The sequence below is a fragment of the Apodemus sylvaticus genome, chromosome 11, assembly GCF_947179515.1.
Source record: "Apodemus sylvaticus chromosome 11, mApoSyl1.1, whole genome shotgun sequence".
NCBI classification, from domain to species: Eukaryota; Metazoa; Chordata; class Mammalia; order Rodentia; family Muridae; genus Apodemus; species Apodemus sylvaticus.
Window position 1 is genome coordinate 34,879,483 of NC_067482.1, and position 13,826 is coordinate 34,893,308.

Below are 13,826 nucleotides of genomic sequence, written 5' to 3' on the forward strand. Positions count from 1 at the left end.
ACTTTTGAAGAAGTTTGTTAATATCAGGAGACCTTTCTGTTTGCAACTAGGAACCAGCATTGGAAAGACCATCCTTCAGAGAGAGGTCTGGTGATAAGAAACAAGAGTCAGGTGAGTGAGTCTGGAGTTCCAGCAAGAACCTAGAATACCAGACAATGACCAGAAAGCAGACCAGGTTTCTGGCACACATTGACGGGAAGTCAGGAACTTCTGGTACTCAGGAGGCATGGTGAATGAAACCAGCTACTTAGCAACAGGCTCTCATGCCCAACCTCAGTCCTACAAGAGGGGATGGGCAGAAGCAGAGAGTCTTAGATGGCCCATGGAAATTTCAGTGACATCAAATATCCAGGGAAGGGGAGTTACTATGAGCTTCTCAGGCCCACACTAAAGTCTCCCGGATGTTTCTTGCTGTGAGGGAGCAGTTTCAATGATCAATTATTAAAAGCAGCTACTTTTCAGATAGCTTCAAAAGCTGGGGGCATTGTGCTGTATTGTGGTCCAAGCTTGTCTTCTCTAGAGAGAAGAGAGGTGTGGGTACATTTCCCAACAGGCTCGGTATGAGCACAAGGCTTAAGCAATTACTCAGCAGTAGGCACTACTTTTTTTCCCATTCAGTGTTTCCCCACAAAAGACATTCTTTGGGAGAAATGCTCTGATCAAAATCCCATACAGTAATATTGCCTCCATTCAACATTTCTCCATGTAAGGAGGTAATAAACCTTCATAAAACAGTATAAAGGGATGTTTTTGCACACAGGCTCACAAAAAAGTAATAAGATGCTTGGGTGTAAGAGGAGGAAGTGATTTTTTTTTAATCAGTAAGAGTTAGACAACTTTACAACTTTAGGATCCATCTAGATGAAAAATATTGCCAAAAATGTGAGATCACCACCAATTCATAATGAATATTTCTGACCTAAAAGCCACCAAAGGATAAAGAAATTTATGTAATGAGGTTTTGATTTTGATGCTAGCAAAATAAGCTTTTCCAACTATTCATTTTCTTTCTGGTTTCCAAGGAGATTGGGCTTTTGAATAAGGAAATGTTGTGGTATCAATTTACAAGGTACATGAGAGGACACAGCACGGTGGGTCCCGCACAGGGTTATTACTGCACAAAAGAAACCTCGAGAGCAATTTCCCACTTACCTTTCTCTGCAATAGAAAACCAGAGGCTGTGGGAACGTTTGAAGAGTTAAAACAGTGTAAGTGGATTAGTGCAACTCACTGGTAATTTGTGAAGTTATATACAGAAAAGTTTTGCAACACACCCATCTGAAACCCTTGGAAATATTTACAACTCTCAGTCTGAGAGCAGCATTAGGCACCAGTGGGTGTTGCAGGTTCACCTGTGTATTTCTTCAATTCTCAAGAAATCTGTTCTTAATTTTGAACCCCTCCCTATCCTTTCCATAGCCAGAGAGAGATCTGTACTATCAATAGAAGGGACTGTGTGGGAGGAGCTAAGACTGAAGGTGTCAGTGACCTTAGTTCTTTCAGGGAAAGGACCCCGAGGTGTCCGAGTCACCGACCTTGAATGCACCACCCACCTCTTCTGCCTTGGCTTCCTTGTTGTGGTTTTCTTTCTTTTTGGTGGGTTGGGGGCAAACAAATACCATGGCATGTATATAGAGGTCAGAAGACAACTCCCTGGGTCCAGTTGTCACTTGTCACCTTTATGTGCAGGTCAAGGATCAAACTCAGGTCACCGGTGTTATGCAGCTACATGATAAACCATTATATGTGCTACATGATAAACCATTATATGTGCTACATGATAAACCATTATATGTGCTACATGATAAACCATTATATGTGCTACATGATAAACCATTATATGTGCTACATGATAAACCATTATATGTGCTACATGTTAAACCATTATATGTGCTACATGATAAACCATTATATGTGCTACATGATAAACCATTATATGTGCTACATGATAAACCATTATATGTGCTACATGATAAACCATTATATGTGCTACATGATAAACCATTATATGTGCTACATGATAAACCATTATATGTGCTACATGATAAACCATTATATGTGCTACATGATAAACCATTATATGTGCTACATGATAAACCATTATATGTGCTACATGATAAACCATTATATGTGCTACATGATAAACCATTATATGTGCTACATGATAAACCATTATATGTGCTACATGATAAACCATTATATGTGCTACATGATAAACCATTATATGTGCTACATGATAAACCATTATATGTGCTACATGATAAACCATTATATGTGCTACATGATAAACCATTATATGTGTTACATGATAAACCATTATATGTGCTACATGATAAACCATTATATGTGCTACATGATAAACCATTATATGTGCTACATGATAAACCATTATATGTGCTACATGATAAACCATTATATGTGCTACATGATAAACCATTATATGTGCTACATGATAAACCATTTTGTTGCCCTGTGGCCTAATTTTTTTTTCTAGTTGTATGTGTACTGGCTGGTTTTTTTGTGTCAACTTGATACAAGCTGGAATTATCACAGAGAAAGGAGCTTCAGGTGAGGAAATACCTCCATAAGATCCAGCTGTAAGCCATTTTCTCAAATACTGATCAAAGAGGGAGGGCCCCTTGTGGGTGGTGCCATCTCTGGGCTGGTAGTCTTGGGTTCTATAAGAGAGCAGGCTGAGCAAGCCAGGGGAAGCAAGCCTGTAAGTAACATCCCTCCATGACCTCTGCATCAGCTCCTGCTTCCTGACCTGCTTGAGTTCCAGTCCTGACTTCCTTTGGTGATGAACAGCAATGTGGACGTGTAAGCTGAATAAACCCTTTCCTCCCCAACTTGCTTCTTGGTCATGTTTGTGCAAGAATAGAAACCCTAACTAAGACAGTTTGTATGCTTGTGTGTGTGTGTGTGTGTGTGTGTGTGTGTGTGTGTGTATGCGCAGAGGGTTATTATGCACACATGAGTGCAGTTGCATGGAATTAGATTCCTGTGTAGCTAAAGCTACAAGAGCCCACCAGGGTAGGAATTGAACTCGTGTCCTCTAACAGAGAAGTATGTACTCATGGCCACTGGGACAAGGCTCCAGCCCCCATATATTTTTTAATATATATTTGTTATCTTCAGCCTCTTTCTTACTTCTACCAGGGGTGTTTTGATTTTCTCTTTCTTTAAAAACAAATACACTGTCCAAAAAATTAACTCCATTTCCTTGGTCTAAACGGAATAGGGAACAGAAGTGTATGTGCCCCAGCCTTGGTAGTGAGAAGCACTGACTTACTTCTCAAGGAAGGACGGTGGTGTTTGTTAAAGCTTTTTCACTGTGACTTGGGTACACAAACCTAGAAGCGGGTAGGTTCCTGTTGGCTTGGCTGTTCTTTTGGTGTCTACAAAGGGGAGATTCTTGCCTTCAGTAGTGAACACCTATCCCACAGCATAGCCAAAGAGAGAAGCATCTTTCTTCCCATTCCAATGCAGATATCCCGAGTGATATACGCCTCTACTCTCAAGCATTTTTGTGTTCTTATATGTCCTGTACATTCTTATATGCCCTAGGTGGCCTTATGCCCTGTATGTACTTACATTCTGATGTAGCCAATGGAAGCAAACACACTGCCTGATGACTCAAAGTAGGACCACAAAGTGTTTGAAACAGGAATAAGGGCCCTGAATCAGGACAAACTAACTATACACTACATTTGGTGGCTCCTAATCTCCTTCCTCCAATATACATATGTGTAACATCTCTTGATCAAGCTCATGCCATGATTTAATTGACAGACGGCCATTCTCCTGTCTTAGTTGTACATGAAACAGTTCATCTTTTAATCAATGCCACTCAATATTCACTGAAATGTAGAAAGTCTGAAGGCATGTGAAGGTCAAAAGGAGGGAAAAATGAGAAGAGCAGATTGCAGACGTTAGATCTGGTTCTTTCTCCCAGCCCCATGCTCCCCAAAATAAGACTCAGACTCAAAATATATTTTGGGATAAGAGAATATATCAAAATATATTCTGGGACAAAAAAGAATTCTGAGATAGAGTCAGGCAGGAGAGATTTGCCCAGGAAAACGGTCACGGTACCTGAGCATGCCACTTGGTAGGATGTCGGTTGAAATAAATGGGTTACGTTTATGATATAGTCAGAGCAGAGCCTGGCTATGTGGCCAAGGTATTTGTAAATATAATTTGAATCTGAATCATATTTCTGGGAGCATGGGGCTGGGAGGAAGAACCAGGCCAAACTTCTACAAAATATCATACTAGTAGCAGAGGAAATACCGGGGATCGAACCCTTAACCCTGAAGCCGTGCTGAATGGCCCTTTGCTTTCAGAGCTAGAGATCTTGAACTTCTGTTGCCAGCATAGACAAGTTGTCCGGGGAAAGATGTTCAACTCCAGGGCCTTTAAGAATGAGGACCCTGCTATACCACTCCTGGGCATATATCCAGAGGATTCTTCAGCATGCAATAAGGACATGTTCATAGCAGCCCTATTTGTAGTAGCCAGAAGCTGGAAAGAACCTAGATGTCCTTCAGCGGAGGAATGGATACAAAAAATGTGGTATATTTACATAATGGAGTACTATTCAGCCATTAGAAACAATGAATTCATGAAATTCTTAGACAAATGGATGGAGCTGGAGAACAATATACTAAGTGAGGTAACCCAGTCTCAAAAGATCAATTATGGTATGCACTCACTGATAAGTGGATATTAGCCTAGAAACTTTGAATACCCAGGACATAATCCACAAATTAAATGATGTCCAAAAAGAATGGAGGAGTGGCCCCTGGTTCTGGAAAGACTCAGTGCAACAGTATAGGGGAATACCAGAACAGGGAAGTGGGAAGGGGTAGATGGAGGAACAGGGGGTGGGGAAGAGGGCTTATGGGACTTGTGGGGAGTGGGGACCCAGAAAAGGGGAAATCATTTGAAATGTAAATAAAAATATATCAATAAAAAAAAAGAAAGAAAGAAAGAATAAAAATAGAATGGACATGAACAGCTTGGCTACTCCTCTGGAATGTTCTGAAAGTTAAGGGGTTGACAAGCCACTGTGAATGCTGGCCTTGTCGCCTGCATGCCTCCTATTCAGAACTATTACTGGGGCAATGGAGATCATTTCAAACACCTGTGGGTGCCCAAGGTGCCCCTCATCAGAAGCTAAGTACCCCACATTGCCAAGCTCTTGAATGCTCATGAATTATATTGGCAACATTTTTTCTTCCTTTCTTTCTTTTTTTCTGACTACGTTTAATTGCTCAGAAACAGTGAAGGGCATGGTGGCAGCTACAACCCAAATGACTCTGCAGGGCTCCCTGCTGTGCCCTCCAATTCTGTGTTCAAGATTTATCTCCACTCAGAATTAACGAGAAGAAGGAGGAGGAAAGGGAGGAAATGCTAAATAGCTTCATCATATTACAACAAATTAAGTTCAGTTTCCACCGTGGCAGAATACCCAGGTGCATATTAACCAGGACGTTTACGGCAGTGGTTTTTCTCCAGCTGCCTTTCATTTGGTTTATGGGGTTCCCAAGTCCCATATCCTCGCAGCCCTTTGGGGGAGAGAAAAAATGTGAGTTTGGCTGAGACATGTTGACATGGCATATTCTCTTATTTGTTAATGTTTAAAAACTAGTTCAGTTGTAAATCATGTCAGGTATGGTCCAGCGTGTGCCTGGACTCTCTGCTCTTAGGAGGTAGAGACTGGAGAAGCAACGCTGGCCTTGGCCACGTGTTGACTTTCAGACCAGCCTGGAGTCACATGAGACCCTTTCTAACTAAAAAAAAGAAAGAAAGAAAGAAAAAAGAAAGAGAGAGAGAGGGAGGGAGGGAGGGAGGGAGGGAGGGAGAGAGAGAGAGAGAGAGAGAGAGAGAGAGAGAGAGAGAGAGAGAGAAAGAAGGAAGGAAGGAAGGAAGGAAGGAAGGAAGGAAGGAAGGAAGGAAGGAAGGAAGGAAGGAAGGAAGGAAGGAAAGAAAGAAAGAAAGAAAGAAAGAAAGAAAGAAAGAAAGAAAGAAAGAAAGAAAGAAAGAAAGAAAGAAAGGGGAATCAAAATCCAGTTGTTGTAAGGGAAAAAAATCACAAGTCTGTCTGAAGATCATATCATGCTTCTAATTCCATTGCTCATTCAGCAAGTGTCTCTTTTATTTTTTAATTGTATCTTGTGTGTGGGGGTGTTTCGCCTGCATCATGTCTGTGCACCACGTGAGCGACAGCAGGCGGTTTTTTCAATGTGGCTTCTGGCTTCTTGCTCAGCCCCCTCAGCCATGGGGTTATAACAGCAAATAATCTGACCAAGCCAGTTTTCTTGATAAAGCTAAATAAAACAAAGCCAGCTCCCTGGCTTTGTGAAGCTTACCTTAGGGTGCGCGCGCGCCGCCTCCACCCTCCCGCACTCCTTCCTACTGGCGGCCTATGTCAGCATTCCTCTGGGGTGCCTTGGGGCTTTGCACTGGCACCAAAATGGCTGAATCAGAGCAGGGGCCAGGGCAGGGGAGAGAGCTTGGCTATTAAAGGCTAAAGCTCGCAACCCAAATGAGCTCCCGCCCTAAAAGGCTCAGGGAGCTGTGGCTCCTTGTCACACAATTGCTCACAGTTACAATCCGGAGGGAAGGCCTTAGTTTTGATACTGCTTCAGGGCTTGAAGTGGCTGAGATGTAACTCAGCTGCCCGCTCTGCCGCCAAGCACACCCTTTCCTGAAGATACTGGGAAAGCCTGGGATACACTGCTAACTCCTTCCCAGCCTTTACTATGCTGGAAATGTTCCTGCTCTGTGGTACTAGGGTTCCCTTCCCTTCCTGTACAAACAATGTAACACGGGGAACCCCATGCGGGTAGAGCTAGCATTGAAACCTATCTGCAGGGTACCAGCTGGGCCTTGGGCAAAAACAGCATCCTCTTTAGCCTCGGTATCTGTCTACAAGGAGTATGAGCCCATCCTCATGATATCTTACACAGCGAGAGCGACCTCCTTTCTCTAACACGAAATTGCCTCGTTGGCACCATGACAAACTGATCCGGCCACTGGTGGTCCATGAGTAGAAATAACTGGGGGGTGGGGGGTGGGTCAAACAAGATTACTCTGCTTACAAGGAATCTCTAATCAGAATCCTCCTGAACAGCTGAGATGGGCAGTTCATATCAGTTTCCTACAACCTGGAAATCTGGGGCACAAAATGCTCATGGCAAACACAAAACAAAGGATGCTCACACTAACCTGAAACAGGCTCAGTGAAAACAGGGGATCCTAACTACGCACACACACTCGGCGTGCGATGGTGGCAGATTACCGACAGGTACTGAGGGATGGGTTGGGGTCAACTACATGGGCGTCGTCTGAGTTACTTTTCTATCTCTGTGATAAAGCACAATGGCCAAGGCAACTCTGAGACATTGTGCTTTGTTTGCCTTAGGGTTTCACAGGGATAAGAGTCCATGATGCAGGAGCAGAGCAGCCAGCCACCAGCAGCTGCCGCCATCAAGTCTGTCTCCAAGGCCACACCTATGAAACCTATTTAAACAGAGTCACCAAGTGGGGATTAAGGATTCACGTGCCCCAGAATACAGGGATGGCATCTCATTCAATCCACCACAACCAGCACCCACAAACCTACTCTCTTGGTAGGTGAAGCCAGTCCTATTGCAGGGACTCCTGAGACGGCCTACTCAGAATTCTCCTCTGTCCTCTTGGGAATCAACACATTCGGGCTGTGTTCGGGCTGCAGTATCTGACCTGCCTTCTGACTTGTGTTATTCTTAGAAAAAGCAAAGTTCCTTCTGCCAGAGAAGCCCCAATATATTCTCAACTTCTCTCACTGTTTAGTAGAAGGATAATGATCTAAGTTCTATCTTAAGTCAGGGCCTCAGACAGACAGACAGACAGACATCTAAACATTGCAGGATTCTTCCTGGTGGAGATGGCAGTTACAATCCATCCCCCATCCCCAACAAGAAGTATCAATGTCAGAGGTCCCCCCATGCCCTGCAATCCAAGTAATGTCATCTGGGACCCAGCAGAAGTGGCTGAAGGTCTCTCGCGGCTAGTTCTGGCAAGTAATTTTGGCCAGGGTTCTAGCTGAATCATTGCCTGGTCCATTAAACACTCGGAAACACAGCAAATTAGGAACTGTCCTGTCAGTGAATTTCTTTCTAAGTCAGTTAAAGTGCATTTCTGTTGCTCGCAGACAAGAATCCTAACTTAACATATATTTGTCCACCAAAGATTTCCAAATCTGCATCCTGGTTCTGACAGCTCACATCTTCTGAAGTCATTTCTCGTTTATAAAAGAGCACCTGCACTCCAACCTCTACATACTTGCAATAAGGAAGCTCTGCTGTTCATATACCCACTAATGGTGCCTCCCATGCCCTGCTTCTCCAGAAGCAATTAGTGGCCTGGAAATCTATTCCGTATCATCTTTTCCTTTCCTATCTGGTATTCGTCTTTGTTGTCCTTATGTGATCCAGGTTAGCTGCAACCTCACTATTTCACTATGTAGCTAAGAATGACCTTGAACTTCTGATTCTCCTGCCCCTGCCTAGCAAGCGCTGGGCTTCCAGGCACGAACCTCCGCTCAGATTTATGCACTGCTGGGGACTGAGCACAGGGCTTCGAGCAAATTAAGCATACACTCTGCCAACTGAGCTCTATCCCAAGTACCCTGTGTCCACTCTGTCCCCCTGAGCTCAGTTAGGCAACAGATGCTAGATACACTCACGGAGCTCTAGAAACTACGGGTGGGGGGATGACCCCTGCAGGCACTGCCCAGGCTTCAAGGGTTCCAATTCCTGCTTAACAGTTCCCCCAACCATTCCAGATTCAAATATTCATCCTGTCCCTGAACTGAGCGTGCAAACTCTTTGCCTTGGGCTGTTTTCCTCACCAGTCATTCTGGGCTGTCTTCCTTTGATGTATTTTGAATCCTATCACGTCTCTTGTTCAGACACCCACGGTGGTTCATTATAGTGTTGCAAATCCAATTAGGGACCTGGATAATGCATGGGCCTTATCCCTGGCAAGTGGCTGCCAGGCTCTGTTGCCTTTTAGGCTTGTGCTCTCGCTTGCCCAGACAACATGCACCCTCAACTCCAACCCCAGGCCACCCCAAAATAAGGCAGTCCCTTCACCTGACATGCTTCTGTCACCCTTGGTGAGATGGCTAGCCGAGTGCAGTATATTGTGTGAGGTCGGCTATGAGGCTTGGCATTCCCAGAGTCCCGTGAAACCTTGAGCATGGGCGAAGTTCTTCTCTACCCTGAACCTGCTGGGTTCACTAGGGTTGTTCTTTAATTTATTTTATTTTATTTTATTTTATTTTATTTTATTTTATTTTATTTTATTTTATTTTATTTTATTTTTGCAGGTGATTTTTCTCATCTAATTCTCGAAACTAGAAATTTCTTAAAGGCATAGACTCTGTGTCTGTTATTTCTAATTCTCTTTCCCTGTCCTTGGAAGAATAATCATGGTATAAATATTTTGGTTTTGTTATTTTGTTTACAAAGTCCTGTTGTCACAAAGATCCTAAACACCTCGCAGCGACATTTTTGATGTGGGGATTAGGAGAGTAAGGGAGCTCGGAGTTTATGTTCCGGATTAGGGAAAACCAATTAAAAATCTGGACTCTGAAATGTGTGTCCGTCCCAGGTTATTAGTCTGTAAATGGGAAATAGCGGTGGTTTCCTGTTCGTACAAATGAAATTGCATCCAGATATGAAACATTCTCAGCGGGACCCTTTATGTGAAACAAACCCGCCTATTCCTTTGGTGTGAGGGGTTGAGAATGTAGCTCAGTGAGTAGGGGAGAACCTGCTTAATATGCAGGAAGCTCTCGGATTGATTCCAATCAATCAATCAATCAATCAATCACATTGTGATCGTTGTTCTATATCTCTTTGGTAATACTCATCTTGATTTTTAGGGTTGAAGAGAACAAGGCTTGCAGGGGTAATTGGCTTAAGCACTCAAGACTCCCAGGCAGAGAAACAGGATATAGAACAGACCCTGAGATGCCAGAGGCACAGGGCACAGGGGAGGAGCTCTTACTCCTTCAGCCCATGGGGATGGGAGCAATTCCACTCAGTTCCTGGGGAACATTTATGGCCGCTGCTGATGTGTCCAAAGGACTCCGGAACAGCAGAAGGACTGGTGTCTGGGAAGGTGATGGCCTAAAGTTGTCTGACTGGAGTACCCAAGAAAGAAGGTGGGAATTCTCTGGTCACTCGTGCTTTAGGCACAACACATCCTCCAGGGTAGTGGTTCTCACTCGACAGATCATGACCCCTTTGGGGGACAAATGACCCTTTAACAGGGGTCACCTAAGAAAGACCATCTGCATATCAGATATTTACACTATAATTCATAACAGTAGCAAAATTACAGTTATGAGGTAGCAATGAAAATAATTTTATAGTTGGGGCTCACTCCAACATGAGGAACTGTATTAAAAGGTCACAGCATTAGAAAGGTTAGGAACCGCTGCTCTAGGGGGTCGGAGGTGCTGTGTGAAATCTGTAGGAATGCTGGCCACTGTGGAGATGCAAAAGGAACCACTGGATACAGGTAAATGCTCCTCGCTCAGGCACTAAAATCTTCCCTTATGCCATCCTTTCTTATTGGTGAGGAGGAGGAAGGCCAAGTCCTCAAAACAGGATTTCTTAAGTAACCCATCCTGTCAATCAATGTCACTGTTCAGTTTTCACAAAACAGAGTAAGAAACAACCTACTTGGAAAGGAAGAGTCTTATTTGAGGGTGGGGATATTATTGTTTATGGGGAATTCTTATTGAGAGGCTAACTGTGAAGTAACCACTGGTTTGGTGCATGACAAGCCAGCTTCAGGACCAGGCCTGTGTCTGTACACTGGAAGGATGTTGGCTTATTATGGGTTAAAGGAGATGATGAGCTTTAGCTGCTCAGCTATGTAACTGACATGTAATGGCATCCAAGATGCATTGCCCATGGCTGCCCTGGTTCAGCAAACCTGGTTAGAGAAGGTATTCACATGGAGATAAGGGGCATTACCCCATGTGACCTTGGCACCCTCTTTATCTAAACACCTCAGAAACTCACTACCCAACCTTAAAAAGCATACCCGTGTCTTCACTGCTCTTCCAAGTTGTCTATGCAGTTTCCAAGCTGCATAGTATGCCAATCTTAAGTCTTTATGTAGTCCCTACATATGTGTGCACCTATGCCATCATGCTTCATGTTAGTCAGAAGACGTTCCACCCCAGAGATGAGCATTCTTTTGTGTCCTAGCATCTCCGCTTTGGGCAGTTTGTTCCTCACAAGCCGAACTTAGCTTCATTTACTAAGTTTATTCCTTTATTTTTGCACTGTTGGGCATTAAATCCAGGACCTCGTGAATGTTAGGCACACACTCACTCACCCTCTACCTGAAAAGATAAAAAGAAAAGGCATTTAGAACCTTGACATCACATGCCTGTATCACAAGGCATTTCATGTTCTAGAATGTTTCTGAGGTCAAGAGGAGTTGGAGTAAGAAGAAAGACCGTCAGAGTGGTAAGGAAGGGGGAAGGAGGGTGGTATTGGGCAGATGTACCTGAAATATGAGAAAAGGTTCTATAAGATATAACTAACTCATTAACAGAGATGGGTCTAGAGACTGAGGGTCACCTCCACCTCTGAGGAGTCCTGAATATTCAGGCATTCTTTTCCATTAGTTCATGGAAGCACTCAGAATGGATAGTGCTGTAACCTAACCTCAAGTCCCAGCCCCACCCCTCATGTCCAGACCTGTGTGTTAAATGGCTTACTCCTCAGTCTGGGGATATTTGCAGGTGGTGGAACTGTTGACAGACAGGGCCTAACAGGGTTTGGGGGCATTTGCAAGCATTGTGGACTGTACTCCCTTCTACTGGTTTTTGTTTGTTGGTTGGTTGGTTTTTCCTTTCTTATCCCATTCCTGGGGTAAATGATTTCAGTCTACTAAAATGATCAACCTCACCCCAAAGTGATGAGACCAATTCACTAAGTTTGAAGTCTCTGAAACTGTGAGACAAAATAGTCTTTCTTCTTTTTAAGTTGATTGTCTTGGGCGTTTTGTTATAGTGGGGAGCAGCTGACTGATACATCTTTCACTTTCTATTACTTCCATATAAAATTTACACTCCCAAATTCTCCCTTAATTTATAAAAAGTTGGGGAGGGAATTACTTTAACTGTTGATGAAGACTCCTCTCTTTATCACTTGGTGATTACACATATAAATGGAAGAGAAGAGAAGAGCTTCCCTTGGCAGAAAGAGACATGCTGACAGAGGCTGGACCATAGTTAAGGTCATTCCAACCAGCTCAGGCAGTCACTGAAATAGTCCATAGGGAAATAGAGTGCCCCCCCCCCCATTTCCAGATCAAATCTAGTCCTTCTGAAATGGTGGCAGAGAGGGGTATCTTGAAATGAAGAATAGACTTAACAGTGTGCTTCTAATCTGGTAACTATATAACTAGATTCAGTTTACACAGGGTAATTAACCTTAATGTATGCAAATATACAAGGCCTTTGGGTTCACCACCTTAAGTTCCTTCCCACTGACTGCAGTTCTTACAGCTTCCAGAAGAAGAGCAATGTATTCCAAAAATTGGGTTTGGGGCTATGTATCTTTAATAAAAGGAAATATTAAGCATGGCCTGATACACACACATCACTTTATAATGGCACACATGGACTCTTCTGACAGCATATCCTGTGTGATAAAAGGGACCACAAAAGGAGAAATTTAAATGAGGTTAAAGACAAAATAATATTCTTAATCAGATTGTAATTGTATTCTCTCACAGTGCAGGAATATTTTCCCATTTATGCAAGAGGAGTAATTCACTGTGTCCTCAATGAACCTGTTATGACAGAGGCAACTTGATGAGTTAGTTCGAGCTGGTGTGAAGCAAACCGAACTTGGTTTTCAAGACAGTTAGAGCTAAGTTTAGCTTGCCAAGGCATTGGGGGATGAAAGAAAGATATCTCCACTGGAATTTGCAAATCATGATCTTTTGTTTTTCAGCCTTATTTGCAAATTATGCAAATTTCGTTGACATTTGGCTGGGCAATTTCTGTCTCCTTTGCTGTCTATCCACTGTTCATATTAAAGTCATCTTGAACTGTTCTTATAATGCTGGCATTTTTACCAATTGCATTCAAACGTACTTCAATTGCTTGGAAAATCTTTAAACAGGTCAGGAAATTATGTCTCCAACTCTGAGACATGTGCCACGTGTGTATTGTTTGTACTAGTAGATGAAAAATTCAAACGATTTCCAAAATGTTTTTTATGTGCAAGTTTCTTTAGAAAGACCTTCTTACATGTCAAAATGTCACCTTTACCTTTAGGGAACAGATGAAGTACGTTTATTTGTTCAAAATAACCTACTGGGTAACATTTGTCATCATAGTAAAGGTCTAAAAATACAAAACACTTCTTTCTTGTAAAGAAGAAATGTGGAACATGCCTGTAAGCTTCACAGATCTTTCCTATAAGGCACATGTGAAACTGGGTAGTTCGTGAAGGTTCCGTGATATCTTTGAGTCCAGGTACAAAGTTCCCATCACCCTCTTCTATGAGGTAATGTCATCCTTCACCACATATAGCTTCCTGCCTGTGATATCTGAAGAGGCAAGAAGAATGACAGCCTGTCGTTGCCCGTTGCCCGTTGCCCCAGGAAACCACCCTCTAGTTGCAATGACTCTCCAGGTGCGTGTGGTGGGCATTTTCATAACCATCCAAAAGGTATCTTTTGGATGAAAATTAAATGTATGAATTCTTAAAATGGCCCAGTGATTCCCACTGAGGTTT